Genomic DNA, 18,288 nt, shown 5'->3' on the forward strand with positions numbered 1-18,288 from the left:
GATTTTTCACAAGTTCTATCAATCAAGCAAATTGAATAGCATACCATGTATTGTTGTGGATGTGGCATATAAACTAGTCAAGAAAGATCATACATATGATCTAGCAGAATTGTTGTTACAGCAAATCACAGAGAATCTTGGAGCAATCAGTAGATCTAAAGGTGCTCAATGTAAGTTTGGATCAATTCTTGGTTGCATATTCTTCTATGTTTTGGAAGAGTTTCCTTATTTTGGTAAAGTTAATTGGAAATCAGATAAGTCAGCCATTACTCAAATTAATGAGTATATTGAGCAAATGGGAGACAACTTTAACTCTCTTATGACAAGTTATTTTGAGGATTTTAAGAAATCCATGAAACAAAGACTTAGGATACCAATTTCCCTAGTGGAACAACACATTATTGAAATATGCTTCTTACTTGATATTGATTACACTTATATCCAAGTAGTAGTTCCAAAGGTGATATGGCTAAGACCTCTAGGTTATGAGGTAGATGTTGATGAAGCATCAACAGCAATCACAACATTGCTTGTTGAATAAATTGATAAGGAAGCACCTCACTTTGGGACATATGATGTTGTGCATTCCAAGGTAGATATGGAACTAAAAATTGATTCTACCTTAAAGAAGAAATACAAATTGCTGAGGAAACTGAAGAAGAAATTTGGAGAAGGTATTGAAGGGGTAGTTGAGGAGGAAGAAGAAGATGAATAGGGGAAAGGCCCATAAGAATTAACACAATGCTTAGGTGAGGACAAAGAAAAGGAAGAAGGTACAGAGGAAGAAGAAGCAAAGGAAGCACTAGCTCAAGCCAAGCCCAAGAAGAGAAAGGCTAAAGTTTAGCCTATAGCCCAGCCCAAAGCCAAGAAGGTTGTAGAGTCAACCCAAGACAAGCCAGCACTAATGACAAGAGCCACTACAAGGGCCTCAACTCAGAAGACCAAGGAGCAAGTGAAAGAGAAGAAGAAGGCTACTGAGCAGACTAGTGCAGTGCAAAAGAAACCAAGAAGACAATATGTTGCATAGCTAGAGTTTGATGATGAGGAAAGAACATAATTAAAGGACATCAGCCAATTTAGAGTGGTAAGTCATCCTCCCAGGTCACATATTGATAAAATTTGTGAAAATGTTAAGAAAGTAGACTTCTCTAATTTGAAAAATGTTAATTTCAATAAATTAAGTAGAGAAGATCAGAATAAGATAGAAGAATTAGTAGATTCCATGATGGTAGAATTCAAGAACACACCTCTTGAATTAGACAATACTATGCCCAAGGAATTATATGAAATTATTGAAAATAAGTGGCATTATTGTTTGAAAATGGAAAAGGAGATAAGAGAATCCACTTTGGCACAAGTGATGCCAGAATTGACTAGAGGTCAAATTGCTAAGGCTAGCAAGAAACATGGGGAAAAGTTTGCACCAAATTATAGAGCCTTTAGCATTTTACAAAATAAAATTGAAGAAGTTGTCAATAAGTCCACAAGATTGTGGAAGTCAATATACAACTTGATAGCTAAGAAGGAAGAAGAGAAGGATGTAGAAGCAAATAAGGTTAAGGCCAATGAGAAGGAGAAGGATGAGAGACAAAAGGAGGAAAAGGAAATAGAACAAGGAGAAAAAGAGAAGAAAGAAGAAGAGAAGAAAGAGGAAGAGGAGAAAGAAAAAGGTGAAGAGGATGAGACAAAGAAACAAAATGACATGGCAACAGCTAATCAGCAACAAACAGATCAGAGTGTGCAAGACACACAAATGCCACCCCCTAACCCTCCTCATGTCATCACCACATCTACAAACACTATAACTATAAAGGATGTTACTGACAAAACTTGTCAGAACATCAATCCACTAATTGCAAAGGATCTCAAGAAGATCCTTCACCAATCAACTCTACAAGCACAACTATGCACAAATCCTATATTGGTGAGTGTGGATGAGTTGAAAAAGGTTGTAGTAGAACCAATTAGAGACAAGGTAAAACCACAAGAACCACCTTCTAACACCTCTACAGCTACTATTGGTCAACTCCTAATGCTTCCACCACCATTTCCAATAGTTGACATATCTAGAATAGGTGATACTATGTAGCAGAAGTCGACTGCAGAAGTGGAGAAAGATACAACAATAGAATAAACAGGATAGATTGCTACATCTGATTCTATAGTACAGACACAAGGTACACCCCAAATAGTTTTAATTGACTAGGGAAGATCAGATGAGGAAAAGGACACATCAAAAGAAGAGGAGCAGGCCACCATACAGACATTGGTTAATCTACCAACTATTGACACTCCTAAATAAGTCCTTCAGAAGCCGAGTACTAATGCAATGCCATTACAAATATCTACACTAGGCTCGAGCTCAACAAAAGTGACAAGGATACTTCACTATGGAGACCTTGAGTTAGATGAAGAAATAGTCATACCTAGTTATGAGTCAAAGACAATAAGCATTGAGAAAATAATTGAAATGCAGGATGCATTAAACAGAATGAAGAGGCAAGAAATACTTAGGAAAGAGTGTAAACATAAGCAAGCATTACATGAAATTAAGGACATCTTTTTGGATGCCTTCAGCTTGCAAAAACTTGATGAGACAAAACCAATAATGGAACAATTATCAAATATTGTCAAACAAGTGACCAATGAAGACAAGGACACCAATGTAAAACTTATGGAATGGTTTGAGAAGAAATTCTAAGGAAAATTCAATGAGAAAATAGGAAGTGAAATAGCACTATCTCAAGTTGAATTAGCAAAGAAAATTGACAAATTGAAGAAGATACTTGAGAATATATTCTCATTGTACAAAAAGTTGTGTGATTTTTCCTATTTCACACAAGAGACAAGTCAAAGAATACTAAGCCTGGAGTGAAATCTAAATATTTCTAGCATGTAGCTACCAAAAGTCCTAGCTTAGAGTGAGAAGCATTTTTCTTAAATGCTTCACACTCAGAAAGAACTAGTAGTGTTGATAACTAAAGAGGACAACATTAAGGCTAGATTGATGCAAATACAATCTTTCATTACCCCACACTTGGAAATACTCCATAAAGAACAAGCCTATGCTAAGACTATTCTAAAGAAAGATCCTAATCTTTCTACAATGGAAGGACTTGTTCATCTTATTGAAGAGACTACCATCTAGCACAAGTCATGTGAAATTGCTTTGGCAAATTGGGATGCAGCTCTTAAAACGATTATGGAGGTAAATAGTACATTCTTGGCAAAATATGGTCTTAACCCTTAGCACCCTTTGACATAAGTGTCAAAAAAGGGGAGATATAATAAAAGGGGAGATTAATAACTAAGGGGGAGAATGCTAAGTAATTACATTCTTTCATTATTTTGGAGAATAAAGGGGGAAAGATTGTGCATATCCCATGATAGCCAAAAAACAGGGGGAGACATATAAAAAGTGGGAGATGTGAATAAAAATTTGCAAGTGTAGAATAGGTGAAAATAGAACAAATAGAACAGGTTAGTAAGCAGGTACAGGAAAATAGAAATAGGGCAAAGGCAAAGAGTATTAGATACATCAACATGAGACAAATTCAGCATAAGAATTTTGGTTATGGAAATAGAAATGGCACATAAACTTAGGGGGAGTTATAAGAATTTTGAGGTATATTGTTCTTTACAAAATTTTGAACAAGTTTTTTAAAATTTTGAACATATGTCGAATAGATTAGATCATGTACTCATAAGACCAAGTATAATGCTTAGTTAAGTACTTTTGACACTCATGTCAAAGGGGGAGATTGTTGATCTTAGATTGGTTTTGACAATTGAGTGTCAACACACTTAACCAATTTTCACATAGAAGCCAAGTACACTATATATGCCGAGCTATAGTATGTGTCAAGCTAGAATTTCAATAGGTGTCGAGTGATCTTTAGGTGCTGAGTGAAGATCAAGTGTCGAGCATGATAAGGTATCGAGTGATATGTAGGTGTCAAGCCACAGTTGATGTTGAGCAAGCCAGAATGTAATAGGTGTTGAGCAAACCAAAATCATACATGTGCCAAGCATTAGTAATCTAGTATGTCATTGTATTGCATAAAAATTTAACTAAGGAATAAAAGGTAAGCAACTAACATCTATTCCTACATGATTATACAAACCTCAAAATATGCAAGATAGACATGCAAATAAGCAACAACATGAAACAAAAAGAGCATAAACTATTCAAAATAGCACATATGCAAACCTCATGAAATCATCAAGTGTAGATGATTTCATTGTGGTGGGATGTGGTTGTTCACAAATCCAACAGCATAACAATGAGGTAGATAGTGCTTGTGAAAATGAGGAGAGAGCTCTCCATTTATAGGAAAAGAGATGAAATGGACGGTTGAGATTCAATGCAAAATGAAGGGCTAGGATCTCTTAGGATCAATGAGGTGCCCATGAGGTGGAGGCCAAGTGGACTCCATGTGGATTAGGGTTTTTGACCATTCAAAGGGGGCAAGATGCTCACACATGTGAGCAACCTTTGATGGTGACATGTCTATGACAGGTGTAAGAGGTGTGTAAGATCATTTTTCCTCACACATGTGTGAGACACATTTTAAAGTGATGGGTCAATGACATGTGTAAGAGGGTTGGAGGCTCAAGGTTTCTCACACATGTGTGAGACACCTTTGGTTCACATGTGAAGGGGGACAAGTGTGTAAGTGTGTAAGGGTCACATGTCACATGTGACTAGGGTTTGCTAATCCTTTGATTAGGATTGTGAAAATGATTAAGGATGTGATTAGATGAGGAACTAGGATTAATTAGTGGATAAGTGGATTGCCCTAGGTTAGAAGGATGGGTTAGGTTAGGAAAGTGAGGTTAGGTGAGGGTTAATGTTAGGAGCCATGTGCTTAAATAGGATTATATTTAATATTTAATTCCAAGTGGGATTAGGAAAGGGATTAATTAAGTAAACGAAGTACTTAATTAAAGTGAATGGGTTAGCATGCAAGGGGAATAGGTTAGGATTAAAATAAACCTTAGTTTATTTAAATCAAGAAAGGACAAATATAATTAAACAAATGCAAATTTATTTAATTAAAGTAGAGTAATTAAATAAATAATAAATATTTATTTAATTGGTCATGAAACAAGTATTTGGACAAATTTAGGTGTCTACATTTTTCCCCTCTTTGATATAGCATTAGTAATGTTATATCAAAGAAGAATAAAATATAGTGGATGCAAGGATAAGACTAGTAGCATGATGCCCCAGTCATGGAAGGATGAGGAAGGATGACAAGGGTGGAAAGGTATGCCCCCTTGAGAGGACATGTGGGTTAGGAGAACATGGATGTTCTCTCAAAATGGAAGGGAGGAGAAAATGAAAAGAGTGATAAAGCTATGCTGCAATGGTGTGAAGAACCTAAGTTTGATATTGTATTTAACACTATGTACCAAGGTATGAGGAACCAAGATGACAATGTGTCAAGTACGTGATAAAAAGGGGTCTAATACAACCATATTCCTTATGAAATGATGATATGGAAGACCATGATTCCTAGGACAATAGGATGCAAAGACCATGAGAAATACAAAAAATACTAATGTATACAAGTAACAAGCAATCATGCACAATAAATGAAAAGAAAACCAACATTTTTCCCCTAGTCAAGCTAAAAACCCATTAATGGATTGATTGATGATGATTGATTAAGGATGGCAGAGCTAACGATAAGCGTAATGCACATCCAAGGATTGGGAAGGATTCATCCCATGATAGTGATGTTTAAATATGGTTAATAGATTATTAGCTGATCGGGTCAAATTGATGAATTGACTAATGATTGATGTACAAGATTGCAAGAGTAGATTGATTGAATTAGTATTGATTGCACATTGATATATTTTTTATGTTTGATTTTTTTTATTTTTTGATGGATTGGATGAATAGATGATATGCAAGTAGAAGAATGAACATGGATGAGATTGGAAGAAGGATGTTGATAGGATGAAGAATGATTAAAGTAGAATAGAAATTAATTTGATGTGAAAGGATTAGAAGAAGGGAAATTTGATTGAATTAGAGGATAAATGAATTTGATTGAAGTGAGCGGAAGAAGTAGATTGAATGTGATATGAACGAATGGATAGAATGGATAGAAATGAATTGAGATCAATGACAAGGGAGAGCCAAAGCAATGTAAATGGAGGAAAAGCAATGCAAGTTGGTGGATGAAAGGACTAGTGAAAGGATATGAGGGGCCAAACCATATGGGATCAGAAAATGTGGAGCCAAGGATCATGTTTCGAAGGAGGCCAAATGTTCCCCATACCAAGGATAGGAAAATGGAAGGAAAGGATACATGAAAAGGGAAAGATGGAACAAAGGCTAGCGTATTGAGGAAAAAAAGGCATGTTCTTTTCCCAAGCATGTATGAACATTTTGTTATTATGCCTCTAATAGTGATCACGAGAATGGGTATGAAAGGGGAATGGATATGGGATATGGGAGGGAGGGTATGAAAAAGGGATAATGATATGAAGGGTATGGATGAAATGTTGTAAATGAAATGGATGGGATGGAAGTATATAGGAGTATGGATGGAAAATGGATGAAATGAACATGACAAGGACTATGGGATGCAAGATATGGACAACATGTCAAGATCAAAGATGTGAAAGTGGATAAAAATATGTAGGATAATGGATGGAGGATGAGCATGAAAGGATGAAAGGAATAGGATAGTCAAGATCAAAGATGGACAAGGATGATGAATGGTAGATGGAAGTATGGAAGATATGTATGAAAGTTTGGTATGGATGGAGCTTACCCCCAGTATGGAGTGCAAGTGGAAGAGGAAAAGTGAAGGGATGGATAAGCGGAAGAGGAAGGCAATGAATTCATGATAGGAAAATGAAAGGAGGACTCAAGCATCTATATACATGGATGATATCCCTTCATATTTTTTCTTTTTTTCTTTGTTATTTTCAAGGGATTTTTGCTATTTTCTCATAGATGTTGATAAGATAGTGAATGGGGGACAATGAGTTATGAAAAAGTTTGGATTAAGGGGATGGAATCGGTGGGAAGAAGACATGGTTGATGGATGTTAGGTTGGAAGACTTATGAAGGAAGTGAAAAGATCATCATTGGCACACACCTTCAAGGGTGATGGAAAGGAGGAAATTGTGGAGGATATGTAGGAGAAAGTTTGGATTTTGGGATATAGGGACCCAAAATGGAGGAAGGAGACGATGGATTTAGGATGGTGGATTTGGGTATATAAGGACCCAAAATGGATGTGGAAAGTGGAAGCGTGGATGGATTATGCGCGAGGGAAGCCTTTGGACTAGCAGAATTGGATATTGTTTTGAATCTTTCTTTGAGATTCATTGCTACATTAAGTAGCTTTGGAATCCACATAATTTTTGAATTTTTGATTTTCAGCCTTTGTGGCCTTGTGATTTTTCTTTGGATCGGATGTTTCTTTTCTTGAACATGTCTTTTAGAGGGGACATGTTGATCTTTTGATTTTTGTGGATTTTTGGCTTTATGCTCTTTTTCTTTGGCATCCAATTTGCTTCCATTGACCATGGTATGGGTGCATGAAGCAAAATGGGGTAGAGAGTGGATAGATGGCGAATGTTGGAAGGCATTCAAGGATGTGTGCCATTGTTGATCTTTATTAGGGAATGAGGTGGAAGACATGGATATGGTGGATGGATGTACATAAGGATCTAAAATGGAAGGAAGGGATGAAGGGTTTGAAGGTGGAACATAAGGACCTAGAATGGATGGTAATGAGGAAGGAATGGGAATATGGATATAAGGGCCCAAAATGGACTTAGAATATGGAGGATGAAAAAATTTGGGTTTGGATGGAGGAATTTTGGATTTGGAAGGGGTAGGAGGTATATCAACATCTTGAGAAATTGTTTTTTTAATAGGATACTTATCACTTTCAACACAAGATGTGAGTCCGTGTATATGAGGTTCATGAGTGGATTGGATAGGCATGATAGGATCATGTGGAAGAGTAGGATCGCAAGGGGGATTATGAGGGATAAATAGGATCTTGGAATGGAGTGGTATCATGAAATGCAAATGAAGGGGTGCTTTGATCTTGACTTGGAAGAGGATTATGGAGTGGAATGCATGAATCATGAGATGGATTGATTTTATCCTGACATGGAGGAATATTAGTGGATGGAGTGGAAAGAACCTCTTCATTTAGTGGAGGATCTAAGAATGCTAACTCTTGAGATGGAATGGAATCGGTAAGGTGTGTGGGACATGGAATGTCTTGATCTTGGTTAGGAAGGGGATCATGAGATGGACTAGGAGGGATAAATGGATCTTGAGGGATAAGGCAATGATGGGATGAAGAAATGCTTGGATCTAGAGGAGAAGAGGCAGCTATAATATCATGCTTTGGAGGAAGGTCTTGAGATGGAATTGGGGGTATGACTTTGACTAATTGGCTCATTTTATCTTGAATTTTATGCTTAGCCAAGAAGGATGAGAAATACCCCTTACGAGGTGGGGATGATGTTTTTGGAGGATTAGGATTGTGGGAAGGTTTCCTATGGGTAGGGGATTGTATGGAGGGTTTGGGTTGGATGGAACATGAGGACTAAGATCTTGGAAACATGAGGGAAGAGGACACATTGCATGGAAGGTGGCCTCTTTCTGTTGACTTGCTAAAAGATATTTCTTTAATTGTTCCATTTCCATGGCAAGGTCATTTGTGTTTGAGGAATTTTGTGGGCTATGAATGGAATAGTATGTAGTGGAAGGATAATGAGGTGGATTTCCCTTGTCAAAGGTAGAATAATAATGAACATGAGATGGATTAGAGTTGGATATGAAGTGTTGAGGATGGATTTGATATGCAGGTTGAACGGGAGGTACAACTCCATATTGTCTTTGAAGATTGTCATCCATTTGATTAAGCAAACTTGGATCCATAGATGTTAGACGAAGAGTGATGAAAGATTTGATGATGGATGGAATATGAACTTGGGACTAGGAGCAATTTTCTACTTTGTGTGGACTTAATTTGAATTGGATTGGACTTGATATTGATTTGATTGAATTTGATGTGGATAAGGGTTTGATTTGATTTGATAAAAACCCTATGATATTGTAAACAAGTGAATGTGAAATTTGAATTAAAGTCCAATGTTTATGAAAATGTTCCTATGTCCAAAGTGAAAAATTGAATTAGAAAAAGATTTGGATAGATGAAGAAAGATTGATTGATTTTGGATTGAAGATGTAAATTGATTGAATTAGAAATTGATTAGAAAATAATGAATTTGACAAGGGATTGGATTAAGAATCATGAGGATGAATCATTGAATGAAGGAATTGGATCTTGATGTGGATTATGAACCATGATTAGGATGAAGATTATGGATTTGATTGAGTGACTAAGAAAATGAGGAAATGATTTGGATGAATAGAGATGATTAAGGTTTTGAGGAAAGATTTGAATGATTAAGAATGTGATTAAGACAAGAGATGCGTGATGATGATGAGATGGATGGATAGAAGAAGTGATGGAGAAAACATGAGCTTATTTTTGTTTTTTTTGAAATGTTTTAATTTTTTTTTTTAGATTTTGGAACTTTTACGATTTTTTGGATTTTTATGTTTTATGATTTGTTTGGGTTTAATGTTTTATGATGTTTTTGGATTTTTCAAATTTGAGATGCAAAATATATACAATGAAATATATACAAGGAAAAGGTAGTCAGTGTGTCCCCTTCAAATGGGGAGGTTTCAAACACTCAAGCATGTCAAACACACCAACAATCCTATGAGGTTGCAACTAAGATGTACAAGGATGAACTAGAGGGCGTCCTCAATATACGCAAGGTACATGAGGCTCAAATCTATAGATGAAAGAAAATATTGCCAAACAGTTGGGGGGAGACGGTAACCCAAATCTCCTCCTTCACTTCCCAAAGGTATAAAGTTCTTTGCGGCTTAGCCAAGAGTGACAATATTATGCTTCCAAGAGAGGTGTCTCTTGATTCACCTCCTGATTTTTATACTCCGCTAGAACACTAGAGTTGAGGTTGTCCCAAGGGGTGATGAAATCCCCAAGCAGGCCTCCTAAAAAAGAAAAATAAGACCACTTATTTCTTGTGCACCCAAGATCACCCAAAGGTGCGAGGGGAGAGAATATGTAAGTGGCCTCGGGGTTGAACAAACACACGTTCTTTTCCAATGAAGCTTTAGGTTTTATAATCTACTTGAAGACACACATGATTAAAACATACAATGTTCTTTCCAACTTGAAGTCATCATCAACATGAATGAAAAGCATGGATTCATCAACAAGAAAGTAAATCGAGCGTGTGCATAAGAAAATTATTGAAAATGAAATCAATTTTTCTTAAGGCATTCAAGATTGTGTGAGTTTGTTTTAAGCACCAATTCCAAATGTTTGCTAGCCTAAACATGCATGTCAATTCCCTTAAGGCATTCAAGATTGTGTGAGTTCATTTTAAGCACCAATTCCAAATGTTTGCTAGCCTAAACATGCATGTTAATTCCCTTAAGGCATTCAAAATTGAATTTGATTGTTCGTTTTAAGCACTAAATGACATGTGTATTGCAAGGTTCATTAATCCTTAGACATACAAGATAATGTGATCATTCATTCCAAAGCAAAGCGTTTGATTAACCATACATTCAAGATTGAGTTTTAACATTAATCATGCATTCAAAGATGAGTGGTTAGACATACAAGTTCATTCCCAAAACAAAATTAAAGAAAAAATTTGCAAGCAATATGGTTAGTGAGAAAATATCCTTGCAAAAAACACAAGTTAGTGCATCAAAAACCCCGCAATGAAAGTGTTAATACAAAGTTTGGTCTTTGACCAAAAAAAAAAGATATTAATAGCATCAAAATCTCATGAAACCAGCACCATGACAATGGACTTGAAATCAATTTTTCGGCAATATTTTATTTTGCAAAAACGGAGCTCGTATGCTCAAGTTATGAGCAAAAAACCAAAGGCTGCTCCTTATGATCTAAAGGGCATATGGACTGCTGATGTAGTGATGATGTCAACATCTTGTGAGCAAAAATTTGATGGTTAGAGGCACGTCAAGCAAAAAAAAAAAAAAAAAATTGGACCTTTTTTGCTTTTAAAAAAAATCTAAATGTTCCTTGAAGATAAAGTCTATTTTTCAAGAAAAAAAGGAAAATGAACACACACTTTATAAATCAAATCTAAAAAAAAAAGTATAGTTTTTTTTGTTTGGTAATTTTTTCTTTTTTTTTAAATGCAAGCTTTAGGGTTTAATAGTGGAGGGTTTTAGGGTTGCAACAAGGTTTGGGTGTGATGTGGCGGAGGAGGGTAGCAGTGGGCTATGAGAAGGAAGGGTTGTGGAAGTCGTGGTGAAAGTGGAAGAGGGAGGTAGAGTCGTGGCGGACGTAGTGGGGGACAAGGTGTGTAGATAAGCAGTGTAGAGGGGAGGCTGCGCTGAGAGCAAGTAGAGAAAGAGAGGAGTTGTGGGGTATTGTGTGATTGAGTAGAGCACAAGTTAGTGGGGGAAGGGTTTGAAGTGGCAGAGGGAGGGTCAACAGCAAAAGGAACCGCGCCGAAAGAGTCACAGGCGGGGGAAGAGTTGTGCGAGAGTGGGAGAGTAGGAAGGGCTAAGGGACAAGGAGACCCAGGGCAGCAATGCCAGGAGAGGAGGTGGCTGGGTGTAGGGATGAAGGGTGGAGGAGATAGGCTGCGGCAGACAGGAGTTGCAAGGAGTGGCTGACGGGAGGCGCAGGGGTTGGGTTAGCAACGACGATGGGAGGTCAAAGCAACAGCCAGTGTAGGGTGAATTGTGGTTGCAGCAGAGAGGAGGTGGGGTGAGCTGCGGGAGGTGGCTCGGCCGTAGGCTGGAATCGCAGGGGGGGCCATGACCGCAGTTGCACCACTCATAGGTGGCTCTGCGGCAACGGCCACACCACTCGCGGGTGGCGGTCGCGTCGCCTGCGGCTCAAATAAAAAATTTTAATAATCTCTTTTTATTTTTTTATTTTTATTTTAATTTTTTAATTAAAAAAATCTTTCTACTTAGACTAGCATGTAAAACAAAGTTTAAAACAATAATTTTTATTTTTTTAAAACCATTTACATATACAAAGATGAAAGAAATAAAAGTGAATTTTTTTTTTTAAACCATAAATAAAATAAAGCAACAATAAAGCAACCCCCCCCCCCCCCCCCCCCTTTTCGCTTTTCTCAACCTACTTATTTGGCAATAAAGAAGGAGTTTTTTTTTTTTTTTTATAAGTTTTTCTCTATTAGCAAAGAAATATATTCAAGGTATATACACTTCTAGAACTTGAAAATAAAGCAACAAGAAATGAAATATAGAGTTTTATATGTTAAAAGACTTCCCTTATGTCCTCCAAATGCGATGATGGGCTTTATGGCTCGATTAGACGCTCCTCATGAAAATTGATCTCCAAATGCAAGCCTTCAACCTACAAGCTTGAACACTCACAAAACACTCAAAAACACATTAGATGGTTAGTTTGAACCCGTGAAGTGGGTCCCATTGGGCATGCCAAAATGTATTGCATAAAAATGTAACTAAAGAATAAAAGCTAAGCAACTAACATCTATTCCTAAATGATTATGCAAACCTCAAAATATGCAAGATAAACATGCAAATAAGCAACAACATGAAAACAAAAAAGCATAAACTATTCAAAATAGCACATATGAAAACCTCATGAAATCATCAAGTGTAGATGATTTCATTATTGTGGCATGTGGTTGCTCACAAATCCAACAGCATAACAATGAGGTAGATAGTGCTTGTGAAAATGAGGAGAGGGCTCTCCATTTATAGGAAAAGAGGTGCAATGAACGGCTGAGATTGAATGCAAGATGGAAGGCTAGGATCTCTCAGGATCAATGAGGTGTCCATGAGGTGGAGGCCAAGTAGACTCCATGTGGATTAGGGTTTTTGACCATTCAAAGGGGGCAAGATGCTCACACATATGTGAGCAACCTTTGATGGTGACATGTCTATGACATGTGTAAGAGGTGTGTAAGATCATATTTTCTCACACATGTGTGAGACACATTTGAAAGTGATGGGTCAATGACATGTGTAAGAGGGTTTGAGGCTCAAGGTTTCTCACACATGTGTGAGACACCTTTGGTTCACATGTGAAGGGGGACAAGTGTGTAAGTGTGTAAGAGTCACATGTCACATGTGACTAGGGTTTGCTAATCTTTTGATTAGGATTGTGCAAATGATTAAGGATGTGATTAGATGAGGAACTAGGATTAATTAGTGGATAAGTGGATTGACCTAGGTTAGAAGGATGGGTTAGGTTAGGAAAGTGAGGTTAGGTGAGGGTTAAAGTTAGGAGCCATGTGCTCAAATAGAATTAAATTTAATATTTAATTCCAAGTGGAATTAGGAAAGGATTAATTAAGTAAATGAAGTACTTAATTAAAGTGAATGAGTTAAGATATAAATAAACCTTAGTTTATTTAAATCAAGGAAAAGTGAATATAATTAAATAAATGTGAATTTATTTAATTAAAGGTAGGGTAATTAAATACATAATAAATATCTATTTAATTGGCTAGGAACTAGGTTTGGACAATTTTAGGTGTCTACAGTCATATCTATAAGATTTTCACAATCCATTAACATGATTAAAAATTTTGGATTTGATAATGTGCAGTTTTTTACCATCAACATTTTGGATCATACTACATGATCCATCATCAGGATGCAAGAGAACATGAAGAACTCTTCATGTTCTCTTGCATCCTGATGATGGATCATGTAGTATGATCTGAAACGTTGATGCTAAAAAACTACACACAATCAAATCCATAAATTTCAACTCAATCCAATATGTGTCGAGTAACATAGAATCAGCATATGAGTTTGTGTCTTCACAAACTCAGATGTAAACCATTTTTTTTGAGCTGACATAGAAGGATCTCGAAGGATATTAAAGATAAGAACAAATCTTTTATATTTCCTATGATATCAGCATGCAGCCAATAAGAAAACTAGAGAAGCCATGCAACCAATAAGAAAAGTGCAAGAATGAGTAGGAATTAAAGATTCAATATGGATCATAGATCCATACCTAACCCTAAGACTTTGAAATATTTAAAAGGAGGATGAAACCCCATTGTATGTAGAGAAAAGAGTAGTGGAAGGGAAAACAATAGCGAAATTTAGAGGGAAGTGTGAAAAGATTTAGAGGAACAGAGCAGCATTGCAATATCCAGTTGATCAAAACAAAGCAAGGGCTTCAAATAGATATCAGATCTCAAAGGATCAAGATCAGAAAGAGAAGATCAAGTGCTTAAATTCAGCAATCAAGGATTGTAAGCTATCAAGTTTATTTAGTCTAATACTCTCTAGCAATTGTATTAGAAAGAAAATCCTATGATGATAGGTTAGCTTAATAGCTAGATTGTAGATCCTTTGAAGAGGTGATAAAATCCTTTAATAGGGTGACACTTCAAGTAAAGTGTTTTTAAATCCTTTAAACAGGTCACTATTGATACAATGTAAAGCCTTTAACAAGGTAGGCCTTTAATAGTGTAGACCATTAGAAGTGGTCAAACATTATTGCTATAGTGATTTTGTGGGTATCATCCCCACCCCAGTTTTCCCTTATCATTTTGGAGGGTTTCTAGGTTACCAAATTTGGTGTTATGTGTTATGATGCACATGTGTTTACTTTATGATTGTTTGATATGTTTACATGCATGAAGTTTATTTTTCAGTTAAATTTTTTTAAGGTTAAAAGTGTGATACTTCTTATTCACACCCCCCCCCCCTCTTAGAAGTATACTTCCCATTTGATTATTCCAACATATATAACATTTAATCAAGTTTAGTAACTAAGTACCGCTAATCATAAAACATAATCATAGAACAAGCTTAAAATAATTCGGCAAAATAATCTAAAAAGTCAACTAGGGGTACGCATTACAAAAGCACCCTTCATTCATCTAGCTCAGCATCATCAGATTCCTCAACACCACCATCGCTGGCCTCCTCACTACAAGAAACCCTAGCTTGGCACGTGGTCATCATTGCTTTTTTGATGTTTGTTTGAGGGGGAAAATATTTAGAATATCCTCTTGGTGTGCTCCTTCCAAATCTCCCATAATGCAATAGATGGTACAATATTCCATGTTGAAGAGAGATGGGAAGAGTGAGGTAAAGTGGGCCAAGCTTCCAACCATGCTACCAAATTTCTAGGCATTGGCCCTTGCTAACCCAATTTATTATAAATAAAATTTCATACCTCTTGTGATAATTAACAACTCAAAAATAGATGGTCTAATGTTTCTTCGTCCTTACTTCAAAGGACACATCTAAAAGGTCCTGCAAATCCTAATCTCTTTAATTTATCACCCAAGAAAATTTTGGTGTGTCCTTCCAACCATGTAAAAGCTCTCACCTTTGGTAGACACACACTATTCCAACATAGAATTTTTCCCCAATCAATTGAATTGTGATGCTTGTCTAATAAAGAATAGCCCACCTTGACTAAATATTGTGTACTCTTTGATCCACACCAACACAATGTGTTTTCTTTGTTTGCTCCAATGACTTGTCTATTAGACTATAAGATATATTCAAGTAGCTCTTTCCCCTATTCTAATAAATTTAGAGTATTCAAATTTTTACACACCACCAGATATCCAATCTGAAATGAAGTAAGATCCATGAAGTAAACAATCTTGTCTCCCCTTTTTCTACTCATGGGCTCAATGACTTCCCCACTAGCATCTAGTTCTACTAATGCTCTTTCAATGTTCCATAAATCAAACTAGAAGTTAGCCTTTTGATTCTTGCCAATCTTCCATGTTAAGTGATTTATTATCAGACTTTGACTTTCAAGCACAAAGTTCCATATGGTTGAGCCACACCTAGGATTTGCAATAATGAGAACTCTTTCATTTGACTAATCATCCAGATACTTTGCTCTTAGTATTTTGACCCACCTCTAGTTAGGCTAAGAATATATTTGCCAAACCAATTTTGCACCCACAGCCAAATTCAATAACTTCCAATCCCTTAATCGTGCTCCCCCTAGACCTTAGGCTAACAAGCCCTTTTCCATGCCATTATAGGGAATTTTTCTTCTTCCTGACTCTAATTTCACGAGAATTTATGCATGGATTGTTGAATAAAAAAAATTACTATAGCTGGTATTTTGAAATACGACATTGTATAAATGGGCAAAGCTGAAATCATAGTTTCAACCATAAGAATGTGTCCAGTGAGTGTCAACCATCTATTTTTTCAAACCTTCAATCTTCCACAACAAATATATATTAATTCCTTCCAATACTCTATTCTTCCAACCCCTGAAAAGAGTGAAGCTCCCAAAAATTTCCCAGGAAATTTACCAATTTGAACACCAAAAAGATCTACAATGGTTTGTTGAGATCTAGGCTGTATATTCATAAAGTATATTTATGATTTATTCTAGTTGACCATTTGTCTTGATGCCACATTGTATCCATCTAGTATTTTCTCCATGATTTTGGCTTCATCCATACAGGCCACTCCAAAGAAAAAGTTATCAACATATAGGGAATGATTTTTTGCACCTAGGTTCTTTGCTTTCTGAATTCCTTTCCTCTAACCATTCGCCCTATACTTGGAGTTGAGTCTACCTAGCATCTCAGCCAGGAGAATGAAAAGGAAGGATGAGATTGGATTGCCTTATTGAATCCCCCTTGATGTTTCAAACAACCCTTGTCCTATTCTGTTGTTTCCCTAAGGCACGATTAGTCATTCTTCTCTCAGCTTGATTTCCCCATTGTCTACCTCGATAACTTTATCTTTGCTATTTGTTGTATATCCTCTCCATTGTTTGTTAAACCCTCCCTGAGCTTGTTCAATCCATTCATCCTAGCATTCCCTTGTATTGAATCATTTGTTAGGGTTCTGTCTTTCTTCATCAAAAATTTGTCATTGGTGATATTATTCCCTCCTAGCACAAGAGTTCACAAGCTGCCCTTGCATGTTCATCTGCTCCTAATTTATTTTTGCATTCTCTCATCTAAAATTTGCATATCCTCTTTAGAAATTTGCCATGACTCTGTGAGCCCTCTGCAATCAAGTATTTTAGTTTGCTTTTTAACTTTATTTATTTATTTATATTAATATCTTTATTTAAAAAAATTAATATAATAGTTTATTAATTATATTATAAATTATTTTTTATATTGAGGCATAAGTTTTTTAAAGTAACTTATGGTTACATTTTGGAGATTTCTTAGGATACTTTTGAGGCAATATGTTTTAAGATTTCTATGTATTTGTTGTAATTTTTAAACTATGATGAGGAAATGTTGGTTTTTAAGAATTGGATTACATGGGTTTATGACTAGGAGGGGGATTTCTTTGAGATGAAATATGACACATCCATAGTTTATAAATAGAATTTTATCATCTATAAATATACACACACACATATATATACATATACATACATACATATATACACACACATAGATATATAATATTTATTACTATTGAAATAGTAATTATTATTACAATATTATTTAGCTGATAGGCTATTTGTGGGAACTTTGTTCCTAAAAAATAAATTTTTGACGTAAAATTTGCAACAGTTTGGCCAGAAAATTGAAAATCCTTCCCGTTAATATTTATCAGCCATTTTTTATCTCCCTCCACTTTTAACTCTTGTTTTGATATTTATTATTTGTTATCTCCACTTTTAACTATTGTTTTTCTTTTTCTATTTATTAGTTGTGATCTCTACATTAGCTCATGTTGTGATCTATTCAGTTAACTTTTCATTTTTTAAATTGATTTAGATTTTAGTTTTTTTATTATTTTAATTTTTTTTATTAGTTTAATTTTTTCTTTAAATATTATTTTTTAATTTCTATAATTTATATCTCTTATTAATTTTTCATAATAGATTTTTATCAATTTTTTAAATGATTTTTTAATATTTGATAAATTTAATTTAAATATATAATATTTATTAATCTATTTAAAAGATTTTAGTAAATAATATGTTATTTAAATTAAAATTATTAATAATCTAATTTGTTCACATAAGATTATAATTTAAATATCCACTTTTAAATATTGTTTTTCTTTTCTTATTTATTTAAAAAATGATTACTTGTGATCTCCACATTAGATTATGTTGTGATCTCTATTTATTAAACTTTTGATTTTTTTTAATTGATTTAGGTTTTAAGTTTTAAATTTTTTAAATTTTGTTTTATATTAGTTTAGTTTCTCTTTAAATATTGTTTTTTTAG

This window comes from Cupressus sempervirens, chromosome 9 (assembly GCF_028749045.1).
Source record: "Cupressus sempervirens isolate cs-2001-9-10 chromosome 9, ASM2874904v1, whole genome shotgun sequence".
In the NCBI taxonomy this organism is placed as follows: domain Eukaryota; kingdom Viridiplantae; phylum Streptophyta; class Pinopsida; order Cupressales; family Cupressaceae; genus Cupressus; species Cupressus sempervirens.